Source organism: Malaclemys terrapin, chromosome 6 (assembly GCF_027887155.1).
Source record: "Malaclemys terrapin pileata isolate rMalTer1 chromosome 6, rMalTer1.hap1, whole genome shotgun sequence".
Taxonomy (NCBI): Eukaryota; Metazoa; Chordata; order Testudines; family Emydidae; genus Malaclemys; species Malaclemys terrapin.
Window position 1 is genome coordinate 62989673 of NC_071510.1, and position 22046 is coordinate 63011718.

General features: G+C 44.6%; 1 long non-coding RNA gene across 1 annotated transcript in view; it reads left to right on the forward strand.

Annotated features, from left to right (window-relative positions):
• LOC128839685 (uncharacterized) overlaps window positions 1–18458 on the forward strand; it is a 117947-nt gene extending 99489 nt beyond the window's left edge. The window contains exon 3 of the long non-coding RNA XR_008445502.1: window positions 18339–18458. This is a non-coding gene — a long non-coding RNA (uncharacterized LOC128839685). The remainder of the gene's footprint in view (window positions 1–18338) is intronic.
• Window positions 18459–22046: the final 3588 nt, after the last annotated feature.

Here is a 22046-nt window from a genome sequence, read left to right on the forward strand (position 1 = left end):
AATACATCCCAGAATGATGTTTGCATTTTTTGCAATAGTGTTACACTGTTCCTTCCTAAGTGGAGTACTTTGCATTTGCCTTATTGACAAATTTACTTCAGACCATTTCGCCAGTTTTTCTAGATAATTTTGAATTTTAATCCTATTCTCCAAAGAACTTGCAACCCCTCCCAGCTTGGTATCATCTGCAAACTTTATAAGTGTACTCTCTATGTCATTATCTAAATCACTGATGAAGATATTGAATGGAACTGGACCCAGAACCAATCCCTGTGGGACCCCACTCGTTATGCCCTTCCAGCATGACTGTGAACCACTGATAACTACTCTCTGGGAACGATTTTCCAGTTATGCACCCACCTTATAGTAATCCATCTAGGTTGTATTTCCCTAGTTTGTTTATGAGAACGTCATGCAAGACAGTATCAAAAGCCTTACTGAAGTCAAGAAATTCTGTCCTGAACAGAGATGCTGTTTTTTCCAGTGAATTTTTTTCTGTGAAGATTGTGGTAACTAGTAGATTCTAAAGCAAAGAAAAATCTGGATAATATTCAGCTAAAGAAAACATGACTAAGTGCAATTAATCTGTTGTGATAGCACAAAACTGTTGTAGAAACCACAATGAAAGGGCTTCCTACCCCTACATACAACAAGGCAGTTTTCTAGGACTCATTTGGTGCATTTCTTTTAGAATGGCTCTTGCCCTGCCATATGGCTTCTGATGGTCATAAACAGGAACCAAATCACCTCAGTAATTAGCTTTGAATCAGCATTCACTACCCAGCAGGTAGTTAAAAGCCCAATTATGGCTGTCTCTGTGTGGCTATCAGGATTACCCATTCCGCACACTACTTCCAATCAGGAGGCAGCAATAATTCAGCTTCCTGAACTGATAGTGCAAGGAGGAGCTGAAAGTGCTGCCTCGCACTGCTCAAATTCCCAGTGGGGCATATCTGGGTGGGGTGCCATAGGGCTATGTCCTGCCCCCTCCTGTATATTGGCAAGTTGCTAGGGGGCTACATATGTTACTAAATGTGTAGTAAGGGCAACTGTTCAGGATGCTCCCATCTCCCTAGCATTATAGAAGAATTATTATGTTCCTGACTTACATATGCAGACTGCTGCCCTCCACCCCAAATTTAAAGCCATCAGTCATGCTAACTGAGCCCACAATAAGGCAATAAGGCTGGTGGCATGAATTCAACCTGATTTTATTTACTGTGTGTCACAAGCAAAGGTGGCATTTGATTTTTCTCTTCAATACTGACTCATAGAATGCAGTCAAGTCCCCCAATTTGTGCCTGTTGCTCTAACTCATTACTACATTTACAGGAAGATGGATTGAATGGTCTAATAGACTGATTGAATCCTAGATGTTTAGAGATGGAAAAATCAGTGATCAAGACATGCTGGTAACTGATGGCTTTAAAGGGATTAGAAACCAGAAATTTATAATATGAGAAAACAAAATGCCTCATTCAGACTTTGCTTTGTTTCAAAATGCTCTATGAAACCACCATGCATTATACTGATAAGAAAAAAGAATGAGAGAGTTGGTTTATTTTCCTTAGGGAAGATTCCTTTCAAACTGCCTGTTGCAGCTATTCAGCTTAATCAATAACACTTATCTGATTCAGTGTGGTGTTGCAATTTCAGACACATTCTTTATAAAAAAACATAAGAAACCTTGAAAAGCAGTTTTACTGGTAAATATCCATTTACATGTATAGAACTGTGTAAGCCTACATAAGACCATTTAGTAATCTCAGTAGTGAGGGCATTCATTACTAAATGTATTTTTTTTTTTTTTTTTTTTTGTAACAAGCATCACTGAAGCAAAATGCTATATCAGGGGTCGGCAACGTTCGGCACGCGGCTCGCCAGGGTAAGCACCCTGGCGGGCCGGGCCAGTTTTATTTACCTGCTGACGCGGCAGGTTCGGCCAATCGCGGCCTCCACTGGCCGCGGTTCACCATCCTGGGCCAATGGAGGCGGTGAGAAGTGGCGCGGGCGAGCGATGTGCTGGGAGAGGGTTTATTTTTTTTTCCACCACAATGGATGACGTAGTGCGGGCACTGATACAAGCTACGGCAGCCCAGCAGGAGGCTACCCGTGTCCAGGCAGCTGCCCAACAGGAGGCAGTGCGACTACAGCAAGAGACTAATCGCCTGCTGATGGACCAGGCTGCTCAAGACAGAGCTATGTTGCGGGAACTGGTAAACCAGGTAAAGTCCCTTACAGAGCTGAATCGCTGCCATGATGGGACGTGGCTCATACGGGCCAGCCATTGGCTGCAGAAAATGACACAGGAGGATGATGTAGAGGCATACCTTCTGGCCTTTGAGAGGACAGCCCTACGGGAGGCCTGGCCTCAAGATCAGAGGTCTGGCATCCTTGCCCCATTCCTGTGTGGGGAGGCCCAGAAGGCCGACCATGTTCTGCCTGAAGAGGCTGCGGCAGACTACCCCCAGCTGAAAGCAGAGATCCTGGCCAGATCTGGGGTAATGACAGCAGTGCGGGCCCAGCAGTATCACGGTTGGAGGTACCAGAAAGACAAAACCCCGCGGTCCCAATTGTATGACCTCATCCATCTCGCACGAAAGTGGTTGCAAACAGAGTCCCGGAATCCGGAAGAGATACTAGTGGTTCTGGTCATCGACAGATACATGAGGGGACTAGCACCACACCTTCATGCCTGGGTAAGCCAGAACGAACCTACCACCTATGACGAGGTTGTCGCCCTGGTAGAGAGGCAAAGGACAGCGAGGGAGCTGACCCGACCAGTTCAGGAGGAGGCACCCCAGGTTAAACTAGCAGCACCAAGCCCTAAAGTTCGGGTGACTGGGCCACCAGGAGGGCCCAGGTGGAAAAAGAGAGAGCCTGAAGGCCCACTAGAGGCCACAAAGAGTTGGAGCACTGAGGGAGAAGAGGATCGTGATGTTAGACTGCCCAAACCAAGAGACTGGGGAATGCCTAGGGCTCCACACAGATGTTATACCTTCGGGGAGTGGGGACACATAGCTGCACGGTGTCCCAATGCTGAGGAGCCTATATCAGTGTAACCTGGGGAACTGGGCAGATCCATGCTCCCTAATCCACCTTGTGGGGGTCTCACTAACCCCACATATGTATACCAGACCAGTGAATCTAAGTGGGGTAGGGATCACAGCACTGGTTGATTAGGGGAGTGCTATCATGCTTATCTCAGGGAAGCTCGTGAAGCGTAGTCAGCTGCTAGAGGCTAAACGTACAGGGATAACATGTGTCCATGGGACAGTTAGTTACTACCCCACCATCCCAGTAAAAATCGAGATCCAAGGGAACACTACTGAGGTAGCAGCAGGTGTAGTCCCTAAACTCCCATACCCGGTGCTCATATGGAGGGACTTCCCTGGGTTTGGAAACTTACTCCCAGTAGGGGGATTGGAGAAAGATGGGGACCCTAAAATTGGTGAGGCATCCACAGCAGACTGTCAACCCCCAATCTTCTCTGAAATATCCCCAGATTTGTTCTCCACTCCCAGACACGGTAGAAAGACAAAAAGGGAAAGAAGGGCAGCTAAGGCCTTGGGAACCCGAATACTGACCCAAAGCCAGAGGGTCGCTCTTGTAGGTAGGCAGACCCGCGCAGCTGAAAAGGAGGCCACGCAGGAGGGAGAAGCACCTGAGTCTGACCCCCACCCTAATGCTTCTGAACCAGTAGAGGCAACAGAGACTGGGCCCCTAGATCTTGGGCAGATTAGCCCCAGGAGAGGAAATTTTGGACAGGGCCAGGCAGAAGACCCAAGATATGACAACATTAGGAAGGAGGTGACTGAAATAGATGGGGTCCCCGTGGAAGGGAAAACCCAGGGACAAGGACCCTACTTCATAATGAAGAAGGATCTCTTATACTGGGTTGCACCAGTACAGGGGCAGAAGGTACAGCAGATCCTAGTACCTCAAAAACACCAGAATGCAGATGCGAGACCGGATAGCCTGGGTTACCCCTATTGTACGGGAACATTTGGAAAAGGCATAGGAGGTCCAGCAAACCCATTACAATCGCCTGGCAAAAGTGCGACAGTTCCAACCAGGGGATCGGGTTATGGTGTTGGTACCCATGGCAGAAAGCAAGCTTTGACCCAATGGCAGGGGCCCTATGAGGTGGTTAAACCCGTGGGGGAAGTAACTTACAAGGTGCGGCATCCAGGACACAGAAAACAAGAACGGATTTATCACATTAACCTTCTGAAACCCTGGCATGCACAACGGTCCAAAAAGACCTAACCCAGGAAAACAAGCCTTCCAAACAGGTGAGAGTGTCTCCCGATTTTACACCAGACCAGAAGAATGAGGTGTCTGAGATGATCTTCCGGAACCAAGATGTGTTCTCCACAAAACCGGGGTCGAATAACCGAGACATATCACCACATCGTCATGAACCCTGGGGCCAGAGTAACAATGAGGCCCTATCGGGTGCCAGCGGCAAAAAGGGAGGAAATAAAAGCAGAAGTAAAAAAAATGCTGGAGTTGGGGATCATCGAAGAATCCCACAGTCAGTGGTCCAGCCCAATTGTGCTGGTACCCAAACCTGATGGCACCACAAGATTTTGCAATGACTTCCGGTAACTAAACGAAGTATCCCAGTTCAATACGTATCCCATACCTCGCATAGATGAGCTAGACCGTCTGGGTAATGCCCGGTACTTGACTACCCTAGACTTGACAAAGGGGTACTGGCAGATTCCCCTTGCAGAAAACGCAAAGGAAAAGACTGCATTCTCTACACCAGAGGGTCTTTTTCAATATACTGTCCTCCCTTTTGGACTACATGGGGCCCCAGCTACCTTCCAGCGCCTCATGGACAAGCTATTACGCCCCCATAACAGTTATGCTGCTGCCTACTTGGACGATGTGGTCATTCATACCCCAGACTGGGAAACCCACCTGGAGAAGGTGGAGGCAGTCCTGAATACCTTCAGGCAAGCTGGCCTTACAGCAAACCCTGCCAAGTGCGCTGTAAGGTTTACAGAGGTCAAATATCTTGGCTACATTGTGGGAAAAGGTCTAGTAAAACCCCAAGTGAACAAGTTGGAGGCGATCCAAAATTGGCCCCGACCAAGTCACAAGAAACAAGTCCAGGTGTTCCTAGGTGTAGTGGGGTGTTACCGACGATTTATCCCCCACTTTGCCACAAGGGCAAGCCCCCGACAGACCTAGTGAAAGCCCGTGGACCTGATCTGGTGAGATGGTCTGACGCAGCAGAGGAAGCATTCACAGACCTACGGACTGCCCTCTGCAGTAACCCCGTACTGATAGCCCCTGATTTCACCAAGGAGTTTATCCTGCAGACAGATACATCGGAAGTGGGGTTGGGGGCCGTTCTGTCACAGATGGTCGGGGAGGAGGAACACCCAATTCTATACCTCAGTCAGAAACTCCTTCCAAGGGAACAAAAATATTCAGTGGTGGAGAGAGAATACCTCGCTGTAAAATAGGCCATGGAAACATTGCGCTACTCCCTGCTCGGGCGCAGATTTGTCCTCGAGACCGACCATGCCCCTCTTCAATGGATGCAGCAGAACAAGGAGAAGAACGCAAGGATGACCAGATGGTTCTTATCCCTCCAACCTTTCCAGTTCCGTGTGCAACACAGAGCAGGGAGCCGTCATGGCAACGCCGATGGCTTGTCACTTGTGCACTGTCTGGCATTCCAAGCTGCCCAACCCCTTGGCGTTGAGCAGTGGGCAGGGATATGACAGACCCAGACCAGTGGGGTACAGGAGTCTGGTAGAGGGCAAATATACTGGTCACTGGATGAGTAGTTTTCTGTTCCCTGAGTGACCAGAGCAGGGGCTGCACTAGAGTAATCAGGAACCTGCTAGAACCAGTTAAGGCAGGCAGGCTAATTAGAACACCTGGAGCCAATTAAGAAGAAGCTGCTAGAATCAATTAAGGCAGGTTAATCAGGGCACCTGGGTTTTAAAAAAGGAGCTCACTTCAGTTTGTGGTGGGAGTGTGAGGAGCTGAGAGTGAGAGGGTGTGCTGCTGGAGGACTGAGGAGCACAAGCGTTATCAGACACCAGGAGGAAGGTCCTGTGGTGAGAATAAGGAAGGTGTTTGGAGGAGGCCATGGGGAAGTAGCCCAGGGAGTTGTAGCTGTCATGCAGCTGTTACAGGAGGCACTATAGACAGCTGCAGTCCACAGGGCCCTGGATTGGAACCCGGAGTAGAGGGTGGGCCCAGGTTCCCCCCAATCTTCCCAATTGACCTGGACTGTGGGTTCTTCCAGAGGGGAAGGTCTCTGGGCTGTTCCCCAACCTACATGGTGAATCTCTGAGGCAAGAAAATCCGCCAATAAGTGCAGGACCCACCAAGATAGAGGAGGAACTTTGTCACAATACATTTCCACAAAATCAGCCTTTTCTGACAAAAACATTTAGCTCCCACAGGAAACCAGATGTTGCCCTGCCTATGTCACCTGTGGGGCCCGATCTGTTAGGCATGCTCTGGGTATGCCTAACTCCATACAAAACAACCAGGAAGTTGGGGGGAGAAGAGGCTTTCCTCATAACCGTTAACCCAATGGTTAGGAAACTTCCCCTCCCGGGCTCCGGCAGCGCAGGGTCCGGAGGCAAGGGGGCTGCTTGAAGCCCATAGCGCTCGGGCAGCTCGGCTCTTAAACAGAGCCGAAGAGTCAGAGGAGGAGAGGGGCAACGTTTTTCCCAGACATGTTCGGCTTTTTGGCAATTCCCCCCTGGACGGGGGTTTGAGTGCCCCCATGCCTCCGGACCCTGCGCCGCCGGAGCTTGGGAGGGGAAGTGCCCGGCTGGGGGCGCAGGGTCCAGAGGTAAGGGGGCTGCCTGAAGCCCAAGCGCTACTGGCTTCACGGTTTGCCGGGCAGCCTCCAGACCCTGCGCCCCCGGCTGGGCGCTTCCCCTCCCAGGCTCCAGCTGCGCTGGGGAAGTGCCGGCCGGGGGCGCAGGGTCTGGGGGCCGTATTGGTGAACCGTGAAGCCGGTAGCGCTCGGGCAGCCCTTTCCGCTGGGCTGGGAGTGGCAGGGAGGAGGGGCGGAGTTGGGCAGAGCTGGGTGGGGAAATGGGCGGGGCCAGGGCCCGTGGAGGGTCCTCTTTTTTTATTTAATCGATATGGTAACCCTACGCTAAACTATGGGCTTCTATGCTAATGACAACACTTCTGAGTTTTGACCCGTAGGCAGGGGTATTCATACACTTTTGATTGATCAGAAAAAACAGCATGCCTATTCTGGGATCTGAAACTTTATTTTCATAGTCACCTTTCACAGACCCCTTAGACATAGTCTGCGGCCCCCAGGAGTCCATGGACCACAGGTTGAAAGCCACCGATGTACAGTATCTTTGAAACAGACACTTATTTGTATGAGACCATGAGAAGGTCTAACAAAGAACAATTTTATTGCTATAATGAGCTTGTTGGAAAAGTTTAATTTAAAAATATAACAAAATATAATCCTACCTTTTAATTAGTGATATTTAGAGGTGACAGCCATGTTAGCAAAAATATAAATCTAAATAAAGCAACACAAGCTGCATCAGGTTCAGTATTACCATATGGGATCCAGCAGGTTCTGCTGCTTTTACCTCTGTTAACTCCTGATATTCTAAGGAGAAGAATTAGCAGTTGAGGATAATTAACCACAAGAAAATTTTACCAAGAATTGTGGTAGATTCTCCATCACTGGAAGTTTTTAAATCTAGATGGGATGTTTTTCTAAAAGACATGCTCTAGTTCAGTCAACAATTACTTAGGGAAGTCCTATGGTCTGTGTTAATAAAGTCACCAAGATTTTTGCCTGAATAATAATGAAGAAATGGTGGGTCGATCATCTTCTGCTGGTGAGAGAGAGACGCTTTCTAGCTTACCCAGAGCTCTTCTTCAGGTCTGGGAATTTTATTCAGAGTGTCACAGTTAAATACAAGATTGTTTAGCATAAGTAGTTAACACATATTTCAAGGGACCATTCAACTTAAAGTGGACTGTTAACACCCCACCAGTTATAGGGAGGAAAGGATGGGGGGAGCAGCTGGGAGGGAGGTTTATTAGTGGGTTACAGATTGTTGTAATAAGCCATAAATCCCATGTCTCTATTCAGTCCATGATTTTTAGTGTCTAGCAAAGTTATGAATTTAAGCTCCCAAGCTCATCTTTTTAAAGTGTTGTGCACAGTTCCTTTGAGAATAAGGACCGATAGCTCAGCTATAGAGTGATCACTTTGTGAAAAATGTTCACCCATAGGTGATATGGTGTTTGTCTTTTATCAGTTTCCTGTGAAAACAATGAGGCGTCCTTGTGGCACCTTAGAGACTAACAAATTTATTTGGGCATAAGCTTTCATGGGCTATAACCTACTTCATCAGATGCATGGAGTGAAAAATTAGGTAGGCAGGTATAAACATACAGCACATGAAAAGATGGGAGTTGCCTTACCAAATGTGGGGTGAGTGCTAACGAGGCCGATTCCATTAGGGTGGATGTGGCCCATTCTCAACAGTGAACAAGAAGGGGTGAGTAACAACAGAGAGTAATTATACTTCAATGGAATTATACCAGGGATGAGTTTGTCCTTTTTTACCTAATGTCCCCTTAAATCACAACATGGATGCACTAGCTAAGTCACAGGCTATTGTGTCTTTTGCTCTTACACAATAAACCAGATATGCAAACACAGGCCTCCTCCCTAGTGCAGATCCCCTCTCCAGACTTGGAAACTGCTTCCTTCCCACTGTAGCCTCTTCCACCCTCTTGTACAGTACAGTTTTAATTCACCTCAAGCCTAATCAAAGCCCACTCAAGTTAATGGAAAGATTCCCATTGACTTAAGCAGGCTTTGGCTCAGGACCTTAGTTTTTCCCAACTACTCTTCTCCCAGTGCAATCATACACCACACCTCATTCCTTTCCTAACGCCTGGTCTACACTGGGAAATTAGATCAGGAGAACTATGTCACACAGGGGTGTGACAATTCCACACCCTTCAGCAATGCAGTTAAACCAACCTAACCACTGGTGTGGACAGTACTAGGTCAATGGGAGAATAGCGACCACCTCTTGGGGAGGTGGAGTACCTACACCAATAGGAAAAGCTCTCCCATCGGCATCGGTAGTATCTTCACTGAAGCACAACAACAGTGCAGCTTATGGCTTTGTTGTCAGCAGCCATCCAGCATTTTGAAGGAGCAGAAGAGGCCCAGACAGACAAACAAAACCACACACAGGCCTTTTAGTGGGCAGGTTAGGATGCTTTCACCATCCCAATCATAAGAGATATGAGAAGGAACAGGAGTAGAAAAGGGTGTAAAAGAAAATTCAGAAGGTTAAAACCCCAATCCCCAAACACAGCTCTTTCAGTCTCAAGGTAAAGTAGGAAAGAAAACTTTGGTCTATTATACTTTTGTTTTCTCCTGTAGGAGACAGTCAGGACTGCAGTGATTGGTGATACTATATCAATTTAGCTAAGACTGAAACATCTTGGATGTCAGGATCCACCTGAGACACTAAGCATGTTTTTAGCTTTAGCCTGTACGCACCTGCTCTTATACTTGACATTAATTTTAGGGAGTATTAGAGCATATAACATCTGTCTTCTCTCCAGTATCATGTTTGTATTAGTAAGCCCCAGGGCCATGCAATGTATGTAGCCACTGAATTTCCTATAATAGCAAGTACACTTGCAAGGGATTGCACTAAAAACATTTAACCTCTCAAGGCTGAGAGCAGGTGGGGAGGAAGAGAAAGAACATTTGAAAGTTAAGGAACAGTTTAAATAATTTACAGAAAAATATGCACACTTCTCTGTATGGAAGGAATGCAGGAGTTTCAGGCAAGTTTTTTTCCATTAATAATGCTTAGAATGGTGTATGGCCTGATACCCTGCATGAGAATCACAAAAACACCTTCCAAGAATGCTGATTCAATAGTCCAAATTAACAATAGTCAGAATATGCTGCCAAGCACAATGGCCCCAAGAGAAATGAAAATTCTTCAGAATATACATTCTAAGTGCTTTCTTCTAGAAGTATCCATTTATGTTCCTAAATATATTCCAGTACAATTATGGTTATGAAACTCTTTAGAAACCCTTTGTTATTGCTGTAGCAGCAACAAAGAAGTGTTTAACCAATTAGCAACATGGCATATACATATGCAGCAAGCACTTGATCCTTAAAAAGCCCTGAAACAGCTTCATCCTTGCAAACTATTTTATAACAATGCTGAATTTTTAAACTAAAAGGAGTGATAAATAATCTGTTCTAAACATAAGGTCTGTTCTGGGATGACCATTACTAGCTTCTATATATCCTTTATATTGTCAATACACAGAAAACTTAGTTCTGCTAGACAGTCTATTCTATGCCACTGTTTGGCAATTCAGTGCAGGACTGTCCACCTCAAAGATCTGTTGGTTGTGTTACAGTTCTCCTCTATATTCCATTCTAAGGTGATAGTTGAACAGAAGTTCCCCAGTTTCTTACATTTATAATTAGGGTACTAGAAATCTATGTGTATTTTCTTGAGCAAACATATACTTTCTATTTGTCTTATAGAAGCAGCAAAAGGGCCTGTTATGCTTGACACTGCACCAACATGAAATGAAAAGACAGTCCCTGTCCCTAAATAACTTACATTCTAGGCTGATAAGGCACAGCAGGTCTTGAAATTTCACAGCTTTCCACCTGCCTGTCCATGGTTATCTGTCAGTGTCAGGGATTTTTTGGCATCATGGCAGAGGAGAGCCTTAAGGAGGGATTTGAGGGAGGCCACGGTTGTGCTTTACAGATTTTTTTGAGGATGTTATTCCCGTGTGTAGAGGCCAGCATATGAGAGGACGAAGATGTACCTTGTAGTCATCATTACTTGATTCCATTTGTATAGAGAATAAGAATTACAAAAAATCATTATCATTGGATTGGAAGGCTTTCTTTGTGGGATGGTGCAGAAAGACAGACTTTTGGATAACAGGAAATAATTAACAATATGTAAGAATGGTGGTATTAAGGAAGCAGCTTTTGTTTCTGCAAGAGGTAAGACAAATATATTCATGCCGCGGTTTGCCTTCTGTTTTTTGATTATGCACTGCCTGACAATTATGGGCACAATCCCGCTCCCAGGTATACCAAAGTAGTCTTTAAAGAATAACTGAAAAAATGCAATAAGGCTCTGAGAAGGAAGAGCGGCAGTATTATAGACTTTGCAGCTGATTACTACTGTTGATGAAATTTATAAATTGTATGCGGCACACACCTATATGAGATTGCATTTTCCTTAACAATATAAAATGAAGATAGATTTAGAAGTGTCTGGCCCATGTAATATCTATGTAGATCACTTCTTTATTAAGAAGAGGAGAAAAACTATTCAGAATTGTTTGGAGAACTCATTTAAACCTGTTTAGTGGGTGCAGATTTAAGTCAATGGCGCAATTCCCCCTGTCCTATGGGGGAAGCACTTTAAAAATTGATGATCAATAATCAGCAGCAAAGACTAGACAGTTGACCTAATTCTGATCTCACACTGATTTTTATATTGACAACTACATTTACTTCAAAGGAGTCACATCTGTGTAAAAAAAAAAAAACAAAAAAACAGCAGAAACAGTGAGTCTTTTTATGCAGTAGAAATTTCCATGGATAAACAAAGTTATGATAACTGTAGTAGTGTTTTTTGTAGTAAAGGGTTACACAGGAAAAATACCAGATACATATATGCTCCTTTAACCTGTAATATTAAAATTAACAACATTAATTGTTACTTGCATGCACTGAGTGAGGGCACAGCAAGACTTAGAAAAACTGCTGGGAGAAGATTTAACAAAGACAAATGCCAAGTGCTCCACTTAGGAAGGAAAAATCTGTTTCATACATACAGAATGGGAAGAGACTGTCTAGGAAGGAGTACGGCAGAAAGGGATCTAGGGGTTATAGTGGATCACAAGCTAAATATGAGTCAACAGTGTGATGCTGTTGCAAAAAAAGGCAAACATGATTCTGGGATGTATTAACAAGTGTGTTGTGAGCAAGACACGAAGTCATTCTTCCGCTCTACTCTGCACTGGTTAGGCCTCAACTGGAGTATTGTGTCCAGTTCTGGGCACTGCATTTCAAGAAAGATGTGGAGAAATTGTAGAGGGTCCAGAGAAGAGCAACAAGAATGATTAAAGGTCTTGAGAACATGACCTATGAAGGAAGGCTGAAAGAATTGGGTTTGTTTAGTTTGGAAAAGAGAAGACAGAGGGGACAGGATAGCAGTTTTCAGATATCTAAAAGGGTGTCATGAGGAGGAGGGAGAAAACTTGTTCACCTTAACCTCTAATGATAGAACAAGAAGCAATGGGCTTAAACTGCAGCAAGGGAGGTCTAGGTTGGACATTAGGAAAAAGTTCCTAACTGTCAGGGTGGTTAAACACTGGAACAAATTGCCTAGGGAGATTGTGGAATCTCCATCTCTGGAGATATTTAAGAGTAGGTTAGATAAATGTCTATCAGGGATGGTCTAGACAGTATTTGGTCCTGCCATGCGGGCAGGGGACTGGACTCAATGACCTCTCGAGGTCCTTTCCAGTCCTAGAATCTATGAATCTAAGATCCTCAGCTAGTGAAAATTGTCATAGCTCTGTTGAAGTCAGTGGAACTATGACGATTTATACCAGCTGAGGATCTTCCCCTTCATGCTTAAAGCTCATTAATAGTGAATGCAGTAGAAGACATTCCCCATGGAAGCCAGATGGTCAATGACCCAGGAAAAAGAGGAAAGTTGGATTAACTGGGAGGTAGGATAGATGGAAATACATTTTAAAAGGGAAGCAACCACACTGGAAATAACCTGAATTGTTAAGAAATTGTATTTGCAGCACCTTATTATGAGAAGCAGTAAATTCACAATCATTAGGAATCTTTAAATCTAGTTGTGACATTGTGCAGTCAATATGGTTTTATAAAAACATAATAAGTGAATATAATGTAACTGGAATATGCTTCATGCAAAAGGTCTCTTGTAAGGTATCATTACAAAGCTTATAATCTACTGAATGTGATCATCCTATTTGTATAAATGTACCATTCTTGTATCTAAAACTAGAAATATGAAATATAACTCTGAGGGCCTATTGTAATTATGCAAAGTGTGGGCCATTAATAGTGGTTTGGAATCTTGATGACTCCCATTAACCAGGACTGTTGTCGGCAGATGGCTGTGTTCTACCTGTGAGTCTTCCTGTATATGTGTGTGCTGGCAAGTGGGTAATGAAGTCTTGCAGTGACATGTGATCATGACATCTGACCTGGAATCCATCTTTAACCTGGGTGCTTTTCAAGTGGGGGGGTGGGGGTGGAAACCCAGAGGGACAAAGGGTTCCCACCGTATGCAAAAGATATATAAAGGGGTGGAAGAGAACAGAGGGAGAGAGGAGCCATCATGAAAAATCCCCTAGCTATCACCTGAGCTGCAACAAGAGCTGTACCAGGGGAAAGAATTGTGCCCAGGCCTGGAAGGTGTCCAGTCTGAGAAAAACTTACTGAAGCATCTCTGAGGGTGAGATTATCTGTATTCAGTTTGATTAGACATAGATTTGCACATTTTATTTTATTTTGTTTGGTAACTTACTTTGTTCTGTGTGTTACTACTTGGAACCACTTAAATCCTATTCTCTGTATTGAATAAAATAACTTTTTTCCTTATTAATTAACTCAGAGTGTGTGTTAATACCTGGGGGAGCAAACAACTGTGTATATCTCTCTATCAGTGTTATAGCGGGCAAACAATTTATGCGTTTACCCTGTATAAGCTTTATACAGGGTAAAATGGATTCATTTGGGTTTAGACCCCATTGGGAGTTGGGCATCTGAGTGCTAAAGACAAGCACACTTCTGTGAGCTGTTTTCAGGTAAACTTGCAGCTTTGGGGTAAGTTATTCAGACCCTGGGTCTGTGTAGGAGCAGACAGGAGTGTCTGGCTCAGCAAGACAGGGTGCTGAAGTCCTGAGCTGGCAGGGAAGACAGGAGCAGGGGTAGTCTTGGTACATTAGGTGGCAGCTCCCAAGGGGGTTTCTGTGATCCAACCCGTCACACTAGTCTGATATCTTTCTAACATATACTCTTTAGTTCCTCCAGAAATTATTGGGTTCAGTAGTATTCGCTAATGGAGTAGAGATACTATGGTGACAGGCACAATATAAGAACTTATGTAGAATAGAATAGAACATTTCCCCTCCACTGCAGAAGTTACTGAAATTCTAAGGCCTCTAGGTGGTGAATCTCAATTACCACAGTGGTCAGGAATGGCCTTATAGTCTGTGAATATTTTTAATTGTGACAAACTGAATGCTGTTTGCCATTAAAGATCAGCACTTTGCCTACTACTACCATACGCTGGTATATGACATTGTCATAGCTTTTCAAATGTATGATATATGTGATAAAAGGCAGCAATGTTAGGGTTCTTTTTTATTGGTAAGAAGACTTACAAACTTACCCAAAAAATCTGCCAGGAATCAAATAAAAAACAAAACAAACACACACACTGGCAGATGTCAATCAGTGTTACAAGTACTGAGAGCATCATCAGAAAGTCCTGAGTCAGTCTTTGCTGAAGCATATTTATCAGTTTCTAACACTAGGTGCCGTCTCTGGGTGTAGCCAAAAGTGATTAAACATTGGTCTCTGAGGGATTTCATTTTCTAATGGATGGCTTTATTGTGAAACTGAGAACCCTTGATGGGCACAGTATTCAATTTAATTCGCCCTTGGTAAGACAAATAAGGGTCTGTTTTCTTGATTTACTTTTCAAATGCCTGAGCAGATTATTGGTTTAACTACTATCTCAGACATAGTGTAAAGACCCAGCAAGTGAAAGAATTTAAAAACTGAATCAATAAGATCACTAATGTCACTTTGAAGTTTAAAACCTGAAAGATGATAACAAGCAATAGAGAGATGCTAAAATAGCCTAACAGGGGACATTATATTAATTATCAAGTTAGATAAAAAGAACTTGTGCCAGTGGCACAAACCTGTATTTCCCCAGCATCTTGACACATGTTTATGGTAGACGAGAGTGCTAATGAAGGAGACGGTTACTTGAAAACATGCCACAGAGACTTAAAGAATTCACAACATTTAACATTTCACTTCTATACGAAGAACCTTCTATTAAAGTGAAACTTCCAGTAACTGCATGATCTAATCTGTCTGTTATTAATTATAGAAGTTATTTGTTTGGGAGCAAACACTTCTAATTAAAAAAACCCATGTTCCTAAATGAGTAGAAATATAACTGTCTGTCCATACTCTCCATTTGGCTTTAATTTTTAAGTAGAGTAAAAACTCAGCCCTCTCCCACAGTCTCTTGAGACCAAGTGTTGGGCACCAATCAAATCACAAGAACAAGCTTTGTACCTGCCAATTGCAAAACTGCCTCATCCTAAAGTCAGTCACGCTGGGAAATTAATTTTGGTCCCTGGCTTAGCATACATAGCAAACCCAATGGTGGCTAATAATGGCTAAGAAAAGAGAGGCTTTTGGGTCAAACTGCTCATCCCAGTATGCCTACAGTCACTCTCAAGAGTTATTAAAATGGAATTGCACTTGTGTCTTTATGTACAATTTCTGCAACTGTGAACATAATCAGGTGTTTAAACAAACACTTTATGTTTGATGCCTTCTTCTGGATTCATTTGTTTTTAAAAGTGACAGATTTTGGCAGCTTTTTGTAAGATTCAGAAAATTTTGTAAGTCTGCTTTTATATTGTGGGACCAGAGACATTTTTAAGTGTATTTTTTTAGCTGTATCTCATACCCTTCTATATATAGGAAAGAATGGAATAGCATAGCCTAAAGAGAATTCATGAGCGAGCACAGTGTGCCTACTGCCCATTGAAAAAAAAACATTTATTCTTGCCTTCTTGCTAAACCTCCTTCTGAGCTTTTCCTTGGTCATTATTCACCTGGTTGTCAAAATTTCTCAGACACAACTCCCACTATTTCATTTATTTGGCTCAAAAACTGGTCAACATCAGCAATTTCAGTTCAACCTTTTTTGACCTTCACTCAAAGTAAGAACATAATCGTTGAACTGTTGTTTTTATGCCGTGTTGTTGCAGCCGTGTCGGTCCCAGGATATTAGAGAGATAAGATGGGCGAGGTGATAGCTTTTACTGGACCAATTGCTATTGGTGAGAGAGAACTCACCCACCTTGTCTCTCTATTTTTCCATGCAGCCATTTATCATGACTGCTTACCCAGTCATTGGTGTATGCCATCACTAATTGCACAGATGTGAAGGATTGTAATCACATTTTTTGCATGTACTCTTCAGGCTTCCTTTTTCAGAAAAATGATCCAATGAACTTTGCTGCCTCTGGTATTTGGCTGATCGAGGTGGTTACTTGACTAGGACAGTGAAGCCATCCCAGACACTGACTCCACTATTATGATTTGTATTGCAGTTGCACCTAGGAGCTCCAGTCTTGGACCAGGACCCTATTGTGATAGGCACAGGAGAGACACAAAACCAAACATAGTCCCTGGTCCAAATACCTTACCATCTAGAATTAGTGCTTCTCTTCAGTACCTACAGAGAGATTTCCTTCATTTAAACTTATCGAAATTTTAACCACCCTGGTAGGTTTAGGGTTTTCCCCCCTAATTTGTGCAGGTGCAATCAATGTACTTATGGAAATGTTGTTCTTTCTTTTCAGTGAACTACACCCTTAAATTATTATAATGATGATGCTTTCAGCAGAAGTAGCTGCCTGTAGCGGAGTGGTCAACCGCTCCGGCCCAGAAAGGGTTAAAGCCAGCCCTGGGAGACAGGGCCGGCTCTGGCTTTTTTGCCGCCCCAGGCAAAAAAGCCTCCCCCCGTCCCCCACCCACCCCCAGCGCGGCAGGGGAGGGCACCGAGCCCAGCCGCAGGCCGCTCTCCCCAACCGGCCAGAGTGCCGGGGGGAGGGCGGCGCGCCTGCCACGGCTCCGCTGGCAGCCGGAGCCCCGGGAAGAGGGCGGCGAGCCCGCCGCGGCTCCGCTCTCCCCAGCGGCCAGAGCCCCGGGAGGAGGGCAGAGAGCCCAGCTGGGGCTCCGCTCTCCCCAGTAGCCAGAGCGCCAGGAGGAGGGCGGAGAGCCCGCCGCGGCTCCGCTCTCCCCGGCGGCCAGAGTGCCAGGGGGAGGGCGGAGTGCGGGCCGGGGCTCCGCTCTCCCCGGCGGCCGGAGCGCCCAGCTGGGGCTCCGCTCTCCCCGGCGGCCGGAGCCGGAGCACCGCGCCGCCCCCCTCCAGGTGCCGCCCCAAGCACAAGCTTGGTGGGCTGGTGCCTGGAGCCGGCCCTGCTGGGAGAGGGCTGAGGCTGGGAAGGAAAGCCTGGGCTCATTGGGGAAGGCAGTAAGAGCTGGGGACACGCCCCAATCAGGCCCAGCTGGTTCCTATAAAAGGCTGTGAGCCAGAAGCCGAAACAGTCTCTCTCTCTGCCTTCAGAGAGAGAAGGGCCTGGCTGCTGGGAAGCTCAGGGTGCCTAGAGTGAGGCAGGGCTGGGGAGCTCCAGGCTGGCAACTCCCCAGGCTGCAGGGCCTTGTCCAAGACCCCAGAGAGGCACTGGGTTCCAGAGAGGGGCAGCGGGTCCAGACCCAACTTTGCCTATGATGAGTGGCTTAAACTGCAGTCTGCCCCAGGGAGTGGGGCTAGATGGTGACTGGCAGTAACCTTACACTGAGGCGAGGTGTGGTTAGTGGGTAGGGGTTCCCTGGGCAGGGGAGACCCAAAGAGGGTCTTTGGGGGAGGCATAGCTCAGTGGTTTGAGCATTGGCCTGCTAAACCCAGGGTTGTGAGTTCAATCCTTGAGAGGGCCACTTAGGGATCTGGGGCAAAATCAGTACTTGGTCCTGCTAGTGAAGGCAGGGGGCTGGACTTGATGACCTTTCAAGGTCCCTTCCAGTTCTAGGAGATGGGATATCTCCCTTAATTTATTTATAAAGAGAAAGGTGTTACTGTCAGGGGGCAGCCCCCAGATAAAGGGACACGAGGGCCAAGAGGCAGGCAGATCACCAGCCTGCAGAGGGTGCTCCAAGGCTGGCAGAGCTAATTCCCCTGGATGACCAGCAGGAGGCACTGCAGGGGTGAGTCCGCACGCTTACACTGCCATTTTCTGAGCACAGCTGATGCAACATGTTCGAGAGGAACCATACACCACTCTTGTCTTTCTTGTTTTGTGATTACCCTTAATCTAAAATAAGACATAAGATTGAAAGTTTATAAATGCTTTTTCCGTATGGAAAAGTATAATAGCAAGTTAATCCAACTCATTGGTCCAATAATGGCATATGTCTTTTCCCAAAGGTACACAAACTCTGGATGGAGAATCAGCTATGGATTTCTGAACTATACCACTACTTAATTGCAGATACAAGGGAAATAATCTTAACATGACATATTAAAGAAAAGGAAATTTGACTCCTCCCCAATATAGTACTCACCCTCTGATCATTTCTTTCCTCCTAATGATCTAAATAAAATATTTTCCTGCATTTTAAAACGGGCTTGTAGGACCTTTTGTTTTCATTTACTGTGCTGGAGCAGATAAGTGACTACAGTTTCTGTCCAAAGCATGGATATTTATGGCCAACAGTTCTGCATTTTAATAGGGAAAAAATTGCTTTCATCTCAAATTATTGCTGTCGGTGCAAGACAAATGTGTGAATGAGGTCCTTTTTGAAAATGAGAATGTCCTATTAAGTCTAGCAAAATTATGCTTTCAGATAAGCTAAGTGTTTCTGTCAACAAAGCAGAATACCCCTATCAGATCAGCCTCTCTACTGCTTCTATCAGGATTTCAATTATAAGTAAAATTACTCAATACACTGTTGTTTTAGAAGAGCCAAACTGTTTCATTTTTGTGAGGTCTCTATAGTTACGTTGTGTGTCTGTGAATGGTGCTCATGGATGAAGCAGTAATGACACTATCCGTGACAGAAGTTCTCTGTTTAGCCACTGATCATATACAGTACAGGTAGTAGCAGTGCAAGCCACCCATGGACAGTGCTCACCAAGTGGGTAGCTATTCAATATTCCTTTCTATCCTCATTATTCAATGTGTGGCCCAGGCCTATTTACTGCATCACATCCAAACCCCGCACTGGAAACACAATTATTAATTTCTTCTTGGGCTTTTCTACAGCACTTATCACCGTAATATTTGAGTGTTTCACAAACCCTTACGCCCTTGTCCCCCTAATCCATTCCTGCTCCTATTCCCCCCACCCATCACTTCTGCCCCTGTCCTCACAGGCTCCTGTCACTGTGTACCTCTTCTCCTATTGCTCCTGTCTTCATTTGCCCCCTCCTCATATCTTCAGCTGCTTCCTCCTTCTCCTTTATTCTGACTGGTTCTAAGAAATGTCTGAATCTTAAAAAAAAAAAAAAAAAAAAAAAACCAGCCTGAGGCAGACACCTAGCACAGGAAATTTCAACATGAACAGTTAACATTCAACAAAAAGTTATAAGCAACTGAAAACAGGGCTATAATGGAAAGTGTTAAGCAGCTTTAACAATAAGTGTCACAACTAGAGGTATTTTATATAATATATACACACATGCACACACAGCACTATAAAAGCTTTACCCTTTTAGGTTAAGAAAATTGATGTCAGTGGAAAATAGATGCCTTTAATTTTAAGGGGCCACAAAATTAATTTAATTATAGATTGCATCCATAGCCAACTGAGAGACAGTGCTTTTTTTTTTTTTTTTTTTTAAGGCATCTAAATATTCGGTCCCAGGATATTAGAGAGATAAGATGGGCGAGGTGATAGCTTTTACTGGACCAATTGCTATTGGTGAGAGAGAACTCACCCACCTTGTCTCTCTATTTTTCCATGCAGCCATTTATCATGACTGCTTACCCAGTCATTGGTGTATGCCATCACTAATTGCACAGATGTGAAGGATTGTAATCGCATTTTTTGCATGTACTCTTCAGGCTTCCTTTTTCAGAAAAATGATCCAATGAACTTTGCTGCCTCTGGTATTTGGCTGATCGAGGTGGTTACTTGACTAGGACAGTGAAGCCATCCCAGACACTGACTCCACTATTATGATTTGTATTGCAGTTGCACCTAGGAGCTCCAGTCTTGGACCAGGACCCTATTGTGATAGGCACAGGAGAGACACAAAACCAAACATAGTCCCTGGTCCAAATAACTTACCATCTAGAATTAGTGCTTCTCTTCAGTACCTACAGAGAGATTTCCTTCATTTAAACTTATCGAAATTTTAACCACCCTGGCAGGTTTAGGGTTTTCCCCCCTAATTTGTGCAGGTGCAATCAATGTACTTATGGAAATGTTGTTCTTTCTTTTCAGTGAACTACACCCTTAAATTATTATAATGATGATGCTTTCAGCAGAAGTAGCTGCCTGTAGCGGAGTGGTCAACCGCTCCGGCCCAGAAAGGGTTAAAGCCAGCCCTGGGAGACAGGGCCGGCTCTGGCTTTTTTGCCACCCCAGGCAAAAAAGCCTCCCCCCGTCCCCCACTCACCCCCAGCGCGGCAGGGGAGGGCACCGAGCCCAGCCGCAGGCCGCTCTCCCCAACCGGCCAGAGTGCAGAATACTTTCTTTTAGGGTAATTCACCACCTTTTATTGGTTCATCACAGGAGATTTTTCTTATCGATGGAAGAGAAATAAAAAGGAGAAATATTCCAGTTTCAAAATAACTGTCTCAATATGACTACAAAGGAACATTAAGTCTGTTCACAGGAACCTCTCAGAGACAAATTTCAGAAACAGAAAGCACCAGACTAGCTTCTAAAATGATATTCATCTCTCCACTGACACAGAGTTATCCAGACACAGCCCTTTGACATGCTGATGGGCATAACATGAGTGAAGGACAACGCACACCAAATGAAGGCATGGGAAATTAAATTCTAAACTGGACATACAATATCAATAACAACAAAGGTCTTGTGCCAATAAACCCTTGCCCAGCAGTATACCCAAGGTTACCACATTCCATCACAAATGTGAGCAGAGGCTGGGCATGCACACAATTAAATTTACAACAGTCAGTCCCATTATGTTTAAGCACATGCTTAAGTACTGTACTTGGGGTTGGGGCTTTGGTGAGTTTCTCCACAGTGAGAAGCATTAAATCTCAAGGCCCTTGTATGCCCTCTCCCTCTCAAGAGCGCAGTGTAAAATCTGGGCAGGGAGTGCGCATATCTGATCGGGCAATGTTTCTCTCCTCCTCCCCACCTTCCAGGTCTGACTCCTGCTACAAGGTAGAAATAATTTAGTAGTTGTTCAGGCAGCACTCTTTATAACAGCAGCAGACTCCCTGTCAGCCCAGGTCCTTTCCATCACTTTTTACCTTGCACTTACACATGTGATACTCTATACCAGCACTGTGCAGGATCCACCCCAACAGACAAACATTTCCACTAACTGATTCATGCATGATCATATGTGCATGCTAGACAGAGACACTCTCAATACCGCACTGATGGCTATTTGAATGTATACGATCAAGCCAGTATAACTAAAGTGAATCCCACTTGAAGCCTGCTGAACTTGATATTCCTTGTGATCTGCTCTTGGTTTTTGCTGAGAAACTTGTAGTTTTAAAAAGACTTCACTAAAGAAACTACACTTTTCTTTTATAACTGTCCATGGACCTTTATTTCCAATAAATTAAGTGCTTGAACCAAGATGATGGATGTTATGAATGAATCTGTGAATGACAGAACTCTCGACTAACGTAAAGTAAATTGGCTTATCAAATTTCATTAGCTCTGTGGTACAAAGAGAGAGAATATACTGAAGCTTTCCTAAGCTTTCCTTTAGCTCAGCAAAAACTGAAGATGAATTATGCTCGAATATTTCCCAAAATGAATTACAAATTGTATCTTCAATTATAAATTTCACAACTCAGGCTATGTTGGTTAGTCATGAAAGTAATCCAGTCAGTCAAAGAACCATATGAACAATGCAAATAATGGACATAGCATGACTTGCAATGACAGTATATGCAAAAAACTCTTCATGAACAAT